We start from the raw sequence: 14,217 nt of genomic DNA, 5'->3' as shown, positions 1-14,217 counted from the left end.
TAAAAAAAGCCTGGGTGCAGCTTTCTTCTGCCATTTCTTCCGTAAAATTTTAACGACTCTGTAGAGTTTGGTTGACATAGCTGTAGTAGTTTCCGAGATATGTACAAAAACCTTAGTAGGGGGCGGGGCCACGCCCACTTTTCCAAAAAAATTACGTCCAAATATGCCACTCCCTAATGCGATCCTTTGTGCCAAATTTCATTTTAATATCTTTATTTATGACTTAGTTATGACACCTTATAGGTTTTCGGTTTTCGCCATTTTGTGGGCGTGGCAGTGGTCCGATTTTGCCCATCTTCGAACTTAACCTTCTTATAGAGCCAAGAAATACGTGTACCAACCATCATCTTATCTCAATTTTTACTCAAGTTACAGCTTGCACGGACGGACGGACGGACAGACGGACGGACAACCAATAGAAGTCCATTAGATGAGGTAAAAATATTTAAAAAACAAAAATTCGCTATGAAAAGCTGAATTCAGCATGTGAACATGTTAAAAAAATATAAGATGTTCAAAACTTTTAAGATGATATCTGGAAAATTCAGATTTCTGGAATTACATGGCTTCAAAAAACAAACAAATACATATTCATATAGATTGCAGTTTAAAACTAATATGTTTCAAAGCACATATAACAAGCACAACCATAACCATATACATACATACATACGTATATAAATTAACGAACAAAGAACCACCCGCAAGCTCCCTTAGCTTTGCACTTATACAATCACTTGCCTTTTGTGCACTTTCCTTAAGAAATTGCTCAACTATAAGCTGAAATGTTCAGTAATAAAATATAATTTTTTTGCTTCCTTCCGTCTTGAACCCTCTGTTACGAGTACGTGTAACAGCTGTGCTGCCAGTAAGCGCTAGTTTGGAAAGCTCACATCCTTTCAAGTGCAAACTATTCAACTGCGAAGAATGCGATGCAATGGAAAGAATAGGAAGGCGAGATATAAGAGAGACGGTGTGTGGAATCAAGAAAGTGAAATTGTTTTGTTTCCCTCCGCCAAAGTCGAAAGCAGCCAACTGCCAACTGTTGAAAAGTAGTGAATGTCCTTTTAATGTTCGTTAGTAAGAAAAAATTAGATCAAAGAATGTTGCTAAATAATGATCGCCACTTAAAGTCTTTATATTCTTAAATTGTAGTATAGCAATACGTATAAAATAGTTCTTAAATATTTATCAACTTTTGTAATGTTATCTTCAATTCGTAAAAATTTGCGAAACTATACATACTATATAACCAAATAAAGATGACAAAAGTTATCAAATATACTTTGTTCCAAAACACTCTCAGTATTAATTATCTGCAATATATAATAATGATAAATACATATATACACATAGCTCGAAAGCATCTAAAAAATACTAATTGTTCCTAATTATGATTACAAATCAGTGATATCTCGTGGTAATTATTGCGTAGTCGAAAAAGTATATTCTTCTTCATACCATATAGTGGCGGAAAGGTGAGATTTTAAGCTTCATTAAAAAAAATTAAATTCGGGAAGTTGAAAAAAGTTACAGCTGTTTAAAAATGAGGAAAATTATGAAGAAATTCGCTATATTTTGAAATTTTTCTATAAAAAAGGAAAGAATGCCACGCAAGCCACCAATGAAATTTATGAAATTTACGAAAACGATACTGTATTAGTTCATGTAGCATAACAATGGTTCGCTCGCTTCCGTTATGGAAATTTCGATGTGAATAATGCACCTCGCTCTGGTCGACCTATCGAAGAAAAAGTCTATGAAGTTATGGAAAAGATTGACCAAGACCAACACATAAGCAACCATGACATCGCTCCGGAACTTAATATTCATGGTCGCAAAACCAAGATTGACGCCTCGAAAGATTATGCTGAGTGTTTGTTGAGATTAGAATGGAATCATCCACTATGAGCTGTTCCAGCCTGCATTTTACTGTCAACAACTGATGAGATTGCAGCAAGCAATCGATAAGAAATGGCCAGAAGTGATCAACAGGAAGGTCTTTCATCAGACCACACTAGACCACACACAACTTTGATGACTCGGCAAAAACTGAGAGAGCTTGGCTTGAAAGTTTTTAGTGGATAAAACGTATATCGGAGTACCATTTGTTTCGGTCAATACAGAAATCTCTAAATGGAGTAAAGTTGGATTCAAGAGAAGCCTATGAAAATTACTTGTCGCAGTTTTTCGCCGATAAACCAGAAAAGTTTTATACTGATGGAATAATGTTTCTAGCCGAAAAATGGCAAAATGTGATCGACCAAAATGATACATATTTGGTTCATTAAAGTTCATTATAAATATAAAAAAATAAGTTGAAGTTTGAATAGAAATACGAAAATACTTTTTCGACTACCCAATATTACAAAATTAATGAAAAATTATTTCAAAAATAATATTGTGAACTAAAGTAATCCAAACAGAATGATTTTATTTGTTGTCATTTCAAAAATACTGAAAATCAGTAGTTTTTATAAGTTTAGTAGCGACGACTTCCATCTACGTTTACAGTAATGATATATGATTAAGTTAGCGAATAATCATAACTTTGTCTAAGAGAATATGGGTCTAAAACTGGTTTCGAATCATCGATTTTTTAGGCGTAGTTTCTTAGGGATCATAAAAATCTTTCCGTCACTATTGAGATATTCAATATTTAATATTTAAAAATTGAAAATAACTGATGTAATTATACTAATATTTTGGTTATTTGCTATTAAAAAGTAATATAAGCAAAATAAGTAGTTCAAAATTTAAGAATTATTAATAATCGCTTCATTAATGTTTGATTGTTGCTTAGCAAACAGTCCTTTACTTTAAAAAGTTGGAATAATTTTAGAGAAAAGACGCTCAAAACATCTAACAACTATACAATAATAATGAAAAGTAAAGTCACTGTGAGATAGTAATGTAAATAAATGCTATAAAGTACTATGTATTTACAAACATACATACATACAGACATGCTAACCAACATTACTCGTTTACTAAGAAAAATCATGGTTTTTCAATAGAAAATTTAACCAAGGCACATCAATTAAATCTTTTTTTGTTGTTGTTTGTGTGAGCGCAATTGATACATTACTGCGCGGACCAAGAAGTAATGGTTACTACATCTTACTATTGTATGTAGAACGTTTTTGTTGTTATTTGAAAATAGTCACATCAGCGAAATGCTAACAAATGCCAATACTATATACCGTTCGGTAAGACCAAACAAACGAAATAAAACATGAAAGCAGAAAACAAAAGCTCAAAAATGTTGACAAAGAGGATATCGAACGCAGCAGCCAGCAGTGTGTAGAGAGCAACGTTGAAAGATCACGGCATTGCAAATAGTTTGCAGGGAGGTAGAAGGTGCAGGGAAGTTGAATTACAAAAATGCTTAGAAAATAGAGCAGCGCCAGCAGCAATATAGGTGGTCGGCGAATAGAGAAAGTCGCCTAGAGTAGGTTTGGCCAGTAGAAAGGTTTGTCATTGTTGCACATTTCTTTTTTCTGTTGTTTGTTGCAACAGTTGTGTTGCAGCTACAAATGGTTCGTTGCATGAGACAAGCGAAGCTGGTACATACTTGTACAACTGCATTAAATTGACCCAATTTAAATGGTCATAGGAAAAACTGGCCAACGGCAAACATATAAAATTAGAATGTAACGGTATTTACGTGTGTCAGTGTGTGATAAACTTGCAATTGTGGCATGCATTTGTTGCAAATACTTGCTTTTACCACTTTCTGCTCGTTTAGGTAAGCATGTATTAGTCCTTGCATGCCAACATTTTGTCAGTCGAGTTTCTATTTACAACAAATTTTCATTTAATTTCATATATAATATAATTTGACTTGATTTGCGCCCAGTTTTATTGCCTTTCACAGCTCAGCAAAGCTTTTGTCTTGTCATACGCTTTATTTTTAAGCAATTTCGAGCAGTTTTTGCTACTTTTTTTCCATGCCTCCAATAAGTTGAGCCCATTTCCAAGCAATCAAATGACAATTTAACTTGACTTACATACCGAGGCGCTGCTGTGGAACATACACACACACATACACACACGTACTTATGTACGAGGAATTGAAATGGAAATATACCTACAAGATGACAGTCAATTTTCGCAAAATACTTAGCGATTTAAAGAGATTCAAATCAACGCAAATAGTAGCAAATAAAAATTGGGGTCAGACGAAATGAATGTGAACAACAGCAATAACAACAATGAGAGCAGCAATGTTAGTAGACTCTAGAAAGCCGCTTTGGGAGCATCAGATCAAGTCAAGTCAACTTGAACTATTCACACACAGACGCACCCTCACAAAGCGTTCCCCGTCCGCCCACATGCTACACGTTGCTTCGAAGCGTTACAAGTAGCTCGGCCGGAGAGTGTGTGTGTTTGTGTACATTTAAAGACAAGTCAGTCGAAAAAACAAATCAGCGTTTCCCAACAAGGTTGTATTTGCTTTGGCAGCAATGCGGTAAGAGCTTGTCAGCGATCCTGATTTTCAGAAGCGCACTGTGGGTATTTTAAGCGAGAGAATTTCTTAAAATAAGTTACATAATTTATTTTACTTAAACTCAATTAAGTGTCAGGAAGTTGTCATATATGAATAGCTTTTCAGTTATTATAAATAAGATTTCATATAAGCATTTGTTTACCCTGAAAAAGGAGATTTTTCTTAGACTACCTCTCTTTTTAAATTTAAAACACATGGAGTTTTACCGAGCCCTACTAAGGTCTACAAAATACTATTTTCTTGTTATCGAGTCCAAAGTTTCGTCTAGCATGACCTAGGGTGGTCAACAGGTCTTTGAATTGAAGGCTATCCGAGTTATATATAACCATATATAACTCCTGAAATGATAGCTATAAAAGCTTTCCTTAAGCAGAGAAGAATTAAATTCAGACAGTCTACTTTTTGATCGTCAAAGCGTCCGACCGACCCTAATAGGTCGCAAGCTTGTCTTTTCTTTTTAGAGCTATACCAAATTCTTGTATCACTAATTTTTTAGGTCCCTGGAATGTGTAATTTCCTTTTACAATCGAAATGGCTGTACTTATTTCGAATCACTTTTATACCAATTCCCGTAAAAGGAGTACTAGAAATAATAGATTTGTTTCGAAACTATTTCTCTATTTTCTCTCTATCTACGTATTGGTAATCTTTATATTTATGTTGAATATTTACCGAACACTAAGTTTTCATAGATTATTCGCTGCGCAAAATTGGTGTTTAGTTTTGATAGTTTAAGCTTTGAAAACTAATTTTTTGAGAACTCCTAGAGATCTTGAAAAATAATGAAGACTAGTTTATACTATAATCATAAATAGTTTTAGTTTGAAAGGGAGTAGTTCAAAGCTCAAAACTTAGGCTTAGAGAACATTTTGACATCAATTTTGAGAGAACATTTTCATAGTTTCCGAAGTATATATAACTCATATCGAGTTTCTTAAGTGTATAACTAATTAGTTATAAAAAATTCTCTCTCTTGCATGACACAACAAATGCACTCAATGGCATAAAAAAGTAGAATACTTAACCTAAAAATCAGAGATCTGCTAGAAAGCAAAAAACGGTGAATCTCAAAAGCGAAAACGTTAAATTTCTAAAGAAATACGTACAGTGTAAGTGCGTTGAAAACTTGGCAATCGCTTGGGAGCAAAGGCACAAAAAGAACGAAAAACATAACACGCCAAGTGGGCGGTTGAGCTTAGCAGAAGTGGTGTCGAAGCAATAAAGCGAGCGAACTTGGTAATCTGATGATTTTGAAAGCGCCATCGACCGACATCGGAAGAGCGCCGGTGGAATTGCCGGCAATGAGCGGCAACAAGAACACTTCATGATTTACGTGAATGAATGAAAGAAAGTGCAAATAAAAGAGATAAAGGAAAAATTGGAAGAAAAAATCACTCGAAGATATACGAGATATACTTACATATATTTACGTATCGTATACGAGGGTTAAGTGCCACAGCACAGTCAGCACTTGAGCGCATGCTCGTAGGAGTTATCTAAAGCGCATCGAAAGACAACAATGTGCAAAATGTTACACTATTATGAGCTTTGTTGTTGTTGTTTTCATAGTGTGTGCGTGTGATTTTTAGTAGCATTGACAGCATTGGCGCTTCAGCAACACAGCAGCGCGATTGCGTGATTGTTAGCAGTTTTCTCCCACTTCCTTTCGACACCCACTTTTTCACATTCTTTGCTTCTTTGTGTGTATTTGTATGCGCCAGTTCCGTTCCTTTGCATATCTTATGGCAAATTTCATTTATTGCTTATGAGACTCGACGCTGCACAACAAGCGCGCTCATAGCCGTATATAGACAACGGCAACAGCAACAACAATAAAACACAGCAACAACAATATAAAGTCTAGAAACAACTACAATAAACCACAGCAAACAAGGGAAAAAATAAGTTAGAAAAGCGAAATAAATCGAAAAATGCTGCTGCAAAGGATATTATGCCCTTGCTGTGCGACTTCGCGCGATCTGGCACACTGCACATTGTGACGCTTGCGCCATGGGGCCAGCATGTCAAGGTTCCGCATTGTAAATGCCAAGCAAATTGTGTCAGTTTTATTGTTTCTGGCAGCCAGACGCCTTCGGGGCATATCATTTGTTGTCATACTTCAACAGATCGATTTCAAGTTTAAAGGAGAGGAGGGGAGGAGGGGCGGACAGGTGACGTGAGAAAGTGTAACTTGTAACTCTATTATTCTCTTGATAATAATCAGCAGTAATTTACATTTGCTCTTCACTTTCTCTTCGTATCCTTTCTTAGCTTTTAAAAGCATTTTCGTGGGCGAAGTATTGATTATGTAAGAGGACAATGTTTGTTGCTTCGCTGATTGAATTTGTGTGAATTCCTTTTAGATACAAATGAGGAAATCGTTAATTAATTGCAATCAATTTATGATTTAAGTGATAAACTGAAGTCGAAGATATGGTGTAAAATGGGCTGTTGCTGAGTTACGTTAATCCAGATTTGTAACCAAAAAAGGTTTGAAATTCCAGTTATGGCGTACGTTTCAAACCACATTTATCTCATTTAAATGCGTCAAATATTGGTTAGGAACAACTTAAGGGGTTAGGGGTAGTCAGAGGCACGAATGAGAATTTTCAGTATTTGACAACCATAAGTCCTTGGAGATTCATCTAAAATCAACGTGAAATTTTCAGAGAATATTTTTAAGATATTACACTTAACGAAAATGCAAAAAAAAAAATAATAATTTTTTGAAAATTCTAACTACCCCTAACCCCTTAAAGAAGTTCGATAGTAGTTATGAACTCGAAAAGTTGCGAACTTCGTTTTAGAAGCTGTACTACTGTGAATGATAGCTCTCAATACAGAATTCTCAAGCTTCAGAACATTTTCGTCGGACTTTGTAGTACTATAAATAATAATTTCCGTTATTTTAACCAATCTTATTGCATTAATGTTTTAGTGCTGAGCATGACTATAGTTGGTTTTGACATTGGGCTTAATCTCATATTCCTATTACCATCAATTCCGAGTTCTGGTTGACGTTTTAGACATCAACTGAATATATTAAAGTAAAAACTAAAGAATTTATTTCAGACATCTCTCATTAGAGGTTGATTTTCATATAATTATCGTTGATGCGATTAATATACTAATAAAGCTAAGTGGGTGTATGACCTTCAACATAAATTAAAAGTATGCCACATTTGGTTGTAATTCATTCATGATTTCCTCGAATATATATATGTTGAACTCTTTCGCAACAATTTTATGCTCTTGCAACATGTTGCTATAGTGTTGTTCATTTAACGAGAGCATGTATCACCTAAAACTATTCGAGTTCGATATAGGATTATATATACTTATATAAATGATCAGGATGATGAGACAAGTTGAAATCAGAGTGACTCTCTGTCTGTCCGTTCGTCCTTGCAAGCTGTAACTCGAGTAAAAATTTAGATATCATAATGGAACTTGGTATGTATGTTCCTTGGAAAAAGAACACTTTGTAAATCCTATACGGTCACACCGAACATAGACCTTCCTTACTTATTTCATATAAAGATTTGCCTAGATGATGCTTACAAAATGTAAGAGTATGAAATATTAGGCTACACTCGAACTTAACGATTCCCCATATTTAATTAAGGGATGCTGGTGTTTTGACCTTACTTGACCGGATATAAATATGCAGGGCTTTTAGTTACTGTTGAGATATCTGAGACTTAACAACAAGGCATTTACGGGATTTATACTTATTTAAGGCGTTGGCCATACCTTTGAATCAGCCTAATTTGAAGTATTTGAATTTATGTATGTAGATATAACTGATTACATATTACACACATATAGGAGTTTAAAATCCAAACTAACTAACTTAAAATCTTTTTCAAGTTTGTTTTTGCAGCAGCTCAATTCAAGTCAGCAAAAACCGGATAGTTATTCCAACCGCCCTATTTTGCAATTTAACATAAAACCTTTGCTCTCTACATAAAACATACACAAGGCAATATACTATTTAATTTTCTAGCAAAAATTTGCAACACTCACAGCAAGCGGGTCTTCTAAATTTAAGTGCCTACTGTGTGTCGCAAGCACATCGCGTCGATGTTAATGCGCCTGCGCCCGTTACTAACAAGTTTAACGAGTGTATTACTCGTTAGTTGGCCTTTTCGCGTGTCAAAAGTTTTTGTGCGCGCAATTTTCAAGCACCCAACACCGTTTCTTTATTAAACGTGTATATGAGTGACTGTGTTATTGCGCTGGAGACTTTAATTTGCATGCGAGTCGTCGAGATGTGGTAAAAACATGCAACTTGCAGTCAACAAGCAACACACACAATCACACATTTGGAGGCATAAATGGAACCAACACCGCCTCTCAACGCCTTATAAGCATATTCAAGCGTTTCTAAGCACACTTGCAAGTGCTTATACCGATGTGTGTGCTGGTGGTGGTGTGTTAATAAGTGTGCAATCATAAAAATTATTCATACCTGTTTGCTAGAGTCCAGCTGCGGATACCATGCGTTCGTTGAGCTGCGGAGCGGTGCAGTGCGAAGTCTGCTTGGGCTGACATCATCGACAAAACAACCCATTCATTTGCATTTACTCGTCGGTTTGTATGTATGTGTGTGTCAATAATATTCTGTTAACTAACCAAGCCTGTCAAACCCATTAACCAGCTCGACCGACACACCAAACATGCACCGCGCTAAGGTTACCGTCACTAACGACAATTTTTTCTAAAATAATTTTTCAAGTTTTACTTCATTGTGACTTAACGCGTATAAATATATGTATGTACGCATGTATGTATGTATGTGTGTATATTTCCAGTTTGTTTAGCGCTTTAAAATTCTCTAGAATTTTCTCTTATCACCTTTGACAAATGGCTAAATCATGTTGATATACTTAAGTAGCTAGGCAAAAACAAAGTAAAACACAGAAAGAAGAAACTCTAGAAGACTGCAAAGCTGGTGACTAATATACGTTAGGGTTAAATTTTTAGCCGTTTTTTGCATACATATGTCACCCAGAGTTGCGTAAATAGAGAAACATGTAGCACAGTTATTTTCTGGTCTGGCAGTGAACGAGGGCAAGACGAAATATCTCCTGTCATCAAACAAACAGTCGTCGCACTCGCGACTTGGCTCTCACGTCACTGTTGACAGTCATAACTTTGAAGTTGTAGATAATTTCGTCTATCTTGGAACCAGCGTAAACACCACCAACAATGTCAGTCTAGAAATCCAACGCAAAATAACTCTTGCCAACAGGTGCTACTTCGGACTAAGTAGGCAATTGAGAAGCAAAGTCCTCTCTCGACGAACAAAAACCAAACTCTATAAGTCACTCATAATTCCCGTCTTGCTATATGGTGCAGAGGCCTGGACGATGTCAACAACTGATGAGTCGACGTCGCGAGTTTTCGAGAGAAAAGTTCTGAGAAAGATTTATGGTCCTTTGCGCGTTGGCCACGGCGAATATCTCATTCGATGGAACGATGAGCTGTACGAGATATACGACGGCATTGACATAGTTCAGCGAATTAAAAGACAGCGACTACGCTGGCTAGGTCATGTTGTCCGAATGGACAAAAAAACTCCAGCTCTGAAAGTATTCGACGCAGTACCCGCCGGGCGAAGCAGAGGAAGAGGAAGACCTCCACTCCGTTGAAAGGACCATGTGGAGGAGGACCTGGCTTTGCTTGGAATATCCAATTGGCGCCACGTAGCGAAAAGAAGAAACGACTGGCGCGCTGTTGTTAACTCGGCTATAATCGCGTAAACGATCTCTACGCCAATAAAGAAGAAAAAGAAGCACAGTTACAGATCATAGTAACCCCTGTGATACATATGTACATATATGCTTTTGTAGTTGATTTTTTCCTCGAAGGAAATGGAAACAGAGCTAGAAAGTCACCCTTCTATGTATTATAGTTAATTTTTGACTCGTCTAGGTACATTCATATTTAGAACCTTTTTCGCATATAAAAGGCTTAATTTGAAGTTGATCTGTTAGATAGCTTCGACTATATGAGCGAAGTTGTACGTGTTTTTTAACCTGGTGAAATCGGCTGCCAACTTCTTAAACGCATTTTTCTCAAAAGATCTTGACATGTATGTATGTATATGTCAAAGATTAATTGAAGGAATAAAATGTTTGATAATGCTTTAGTTTTTTAAGGCACTCCAAAGTGGCTTTTCCACAAAAAGCTAATTGCTTTTAGAAGCCAATATATATTATGTATATCAAAAATTATAATGTTGACCAGTTCTTCGAATTTTAAGCAGAAAAATATTTTCACCGTCAAATACTTTTTTCAAAGGAAGATCGAAGATCGACTCTAGGATCAAAGGAATTCAAATGTTTTTCAAAATGAACCCCCGACTATGGAAATACTAAATTCTGTAAATGTACATTAATTTCAATAAAGTACATAATATTCCAATGTTCGCTTGAGAGTTATTCTTTTTGCAGATTGATTTGAAAGACTTTGCGGTTCATTGGGATCGTTGTAAATGGGTAGTAGAATAAGGGTCTACAAACATATGGAGAAAATAAGAGAAAAGCTTCAAGAAATAAACAGTTCACGGATGCTTTTTTTTCGTATCAGAACTTTCAAAACTTCAAAGAATAACAATAATAACACTCTTAGCTGACAAATTTATTTTAGAACTCAAGAATTGTGAAGACTGCTGCTGATATATGTACATACATACATATTAATATCGGCGGACCATTCTGTATAGTATATTAGTTTTTAGAACCGTGCATGAAATAAGTCAATGGAAACAATTTTACTTTTTTATAAAACTTAGTCATTTTAATTGTATTTGTTGTTTATTCCCTAAGTCGGAAGAAGTAATTAGTTGTTTTGAGCCGAGATACGATAAAGGTGGCTAAAGCATATTTTCCATGAACCCTAATTGATTCTGAAATATTCTCTATTACACCATTGAAGTTTCCTGGAAAAACAAAGTGCTATTTTCACCGTCAACATCATAGACTTCACCTTATCAATCATAAGAATATGTCACAAATTTGCACAACAACTACGCAAGTCCAAAAAAATTAATATTATATTCAAAGCAGCAAGCAAAGCCGCTGTCTGCAAGCGAGTGAATAAACTGTTACATTTAAATACATACATACATACAAACCTATGTGTGCGTTATCGTTATATGATTTCATAAATCGTGGGTAAACATATTTTCAGTCAGTGCTTGACGCTTGTTTCATCGTTATTTGTTTTGTTCTACAGTTGGTGTTGTTTTTGTCTTTACTGCTGTAGCTATTTCATGCATTATTAACAAGGCACAATGACACAACTTCTGCCTGTCAATCATTATTAAATATGTGTTGATTAATCATTTTGTTGCTGTTTTATTTGCATTCAGCGGAGGCAACGCCAACAAAAGCAACAACAAACGGCTGTATAATACTGTAATAAGGCACGAATATTCATTTAATAAATACATAGCTTGTGTGTGAATATACAAGGAATGCTTGTACGCCGGTGGGACTTTGCGGCTTTGTACGTGAATTTACAGTTGTAACGCATTTATGCACAATACGAATGTGTGCTTGTGGAATTGGTGTTGTTTGTGTCAAAGCGTATTTGACTTTTGATTGTCAACAATTTGGCGCTAATCACAGCCACACACTTTTCATTTGACAATTCAAACGTATGTATGTATGTATTTTACAAATAAACAATCAGTCGACAACAACAAATGAGAAATGTTAAATCTGGGTTACAATCATGCAAATATATTATGCAATTACACATACACACATACATATTCATAACGGTATTGTAGTCTAAACTTGCAGTTCTCGACTTAATATAAAATTCAATCTTTCAATAGAAATATATATTTTATAGAAATCAGAAAAAAAATTATTTGATTTTTGTATAGGTAGGAAGGTAGGTAGGAGTGCAGCCCTGCTGTATTTCGGGCTCAATTAGCACTAGCTGTGCCATTTTGGTGCACTAGTCGTAGACCTTTTTATTATTGCCATCACGTGCACATTTCGTTTTCAAACCATTTTGCTAAATTTTTTAATAAAGTCGAGCCCCAAAAAATTTAAGAAAAATAGAAGTCCGAATTTGGATTTAAGAACTACGATGGAGAAAGAACGCTTATTTTAGTTATCGATGTCCGATATGTATAAAAAATGTTACTAAATTTCAGTTTAGGTTTTTTAATGTGAAAAAATTCCCATGGATATTTTCACTATTAGCGCACTGTATCCAAAAATCCTCAAGCACCAACATACATACATATATACTTATATAAATGAAATATACGAACTCACTTTGTAACACCTAACTCAAAGGTATCCCCTACTTATCCTCTTTCCACTATTTTGTTGATTTACCCTGCTTTTTTCTTTAAATTCATTTCGCCTTTGAGTTGTCACAAATAATTTGATATGTTATTTGAACGAAGGTTAAATTAATTATCATTGAAATATTTATTTTGATGGCTCCACTGATTTTAGCATCTATCAATTCTAATAGACGCCATAAATTCGTTGAAAACGAATTTCATTTTCAATTTATGACATTCCCTTTGTGCATATGCCACATATCAAATTTTGCAAGTATTACTTTTGGTGCGAAAGCAATTTATTTAACACTTTTATTAAGCAAATGCAAATAAACTATGGAGAGTGAGAATAAAGAAAAGTGGAGCATGCACAAAATTTTGATTGATCGTTGATAATTTATGGGAGAAAATTAAAAGCGTGTTTAAATTATTTAAGTGAATTTGCACACGCTCACATAAAATTTTTATTGCAATTAATATTTTAGAAATATTGCACTAATATACATAAATTTTTTAGTATTTTATAACAAAAGCGCAGCAAAATGCAATTTTATGGCAATTCACTTTGGAGATGACCCAATTTTTAGTTAGCAATAGAGCCATAAAGCGACGACGCACAATGAAAATATTATATCACACTAATATACATATGTATGTAAGTGTGTGTCGCAAAAATAAATCAGTGTGGTTTAATTTAGAAAATATAAAGTTTCTAAAGAATTTGTAAATATAAATAGTAGACATATGGGGAGAGCTAAAGTTAGATTATAAATCTATAATATATAATATTTTATAATATAATTTTTAGGCTTGGGCTCTAAATTAAACTAGGATCAGTGATTAAATGTCCTGTATCGCTATATTGTAATCGAATTGTGAACCCATGAATAAGGCACTTGACATATTTGAATTTTAACAGTACCTTATCTAAATTATGCCGTTGGAGAGTCGTGCTCACAAAAAAAAAATCTGAGTAAAGATAATTTTTTTAATTGAACGGCCTTCGCGTTTCAACCTACAATGTCATAAAGTTAGCCCAACATTTTTAAGCTGACCATAAAACCCATTGGATGTTTCTAAGTCAGAACTAGATATAACAGGTATTCGATTCATTATCATTGAGTAGTTTATCGAACAAAAATACGTGTTGAATATCGAAACAAAAACAACGTTTTTTAGATATACGAGTTAATGTTGATGTAAAAAATTTCGTAATAATATTTTGCTAGATATAACCTACCGGCGTTGGTAAGCCACATGATAAGTGTCGCTATTATAGTTTATTCCAATAAGGTTAGATTAGTTGAAGTTTATATACAAAGTGCCTATTTATAGTATATTCATGAGAGGTTTCTACTGCTAAGGCTAAGCTAAGAATATCGACTTCTCTGAA

The 14,217-nt window shown here is 34.8% G+C and overlaps 1 protein-coding gene across 15 annotated transcripts in view; it reads right to left on the bottom strand.

The window, feature by feature from the left end:
- The window catches only part of LOC126763169 (insulin-like growth factor-binding protein complex acid labile subunit), a 182,786-nt gene that overhangs the window by 116,502 nt on the left and 52,067 nt on the right, over positions 1-14,217 (bottom strand). Inside the window, exon 1 of one of the 15 annotated variants that reach the window (XM_050480446.1) lies at positions 8,982-9,171. The exons of the other annotated variants lie outside the window; for them this stretch is intronic. The gene's annotated coding sequence lies outside the window, so the exon portion shown is untranslated. Of the gene's footprint in view, positions 1-8,981; positions 9,172-14,217 lie in introns of those variants that run through there. 15 annotated transcript variants of the gene reach the window in all.

The sequence above is a fragment of the Bactrocera neohumeralis genome, chromosome 6, assembly GCF_024586455.1.
Source record: "Bactrocera neohumeralis isolate Rockhampton chromosome 6, APGP_CSIRO_Bneo_wtdbg2-racon-allhic-juicebox.fasta_v2, whole genome shotgun sequence".
NCBI lineage: Eukaryota > Metazoa > Arthropoda > Insecta > Diptera > Tephritidae > Bactrocera > Bactrocera neohumeralis.
Note: the sequence above shows the minus strand (reverse complement) of the source record. Positions and strands in the feature narration are given on the sequence as shown.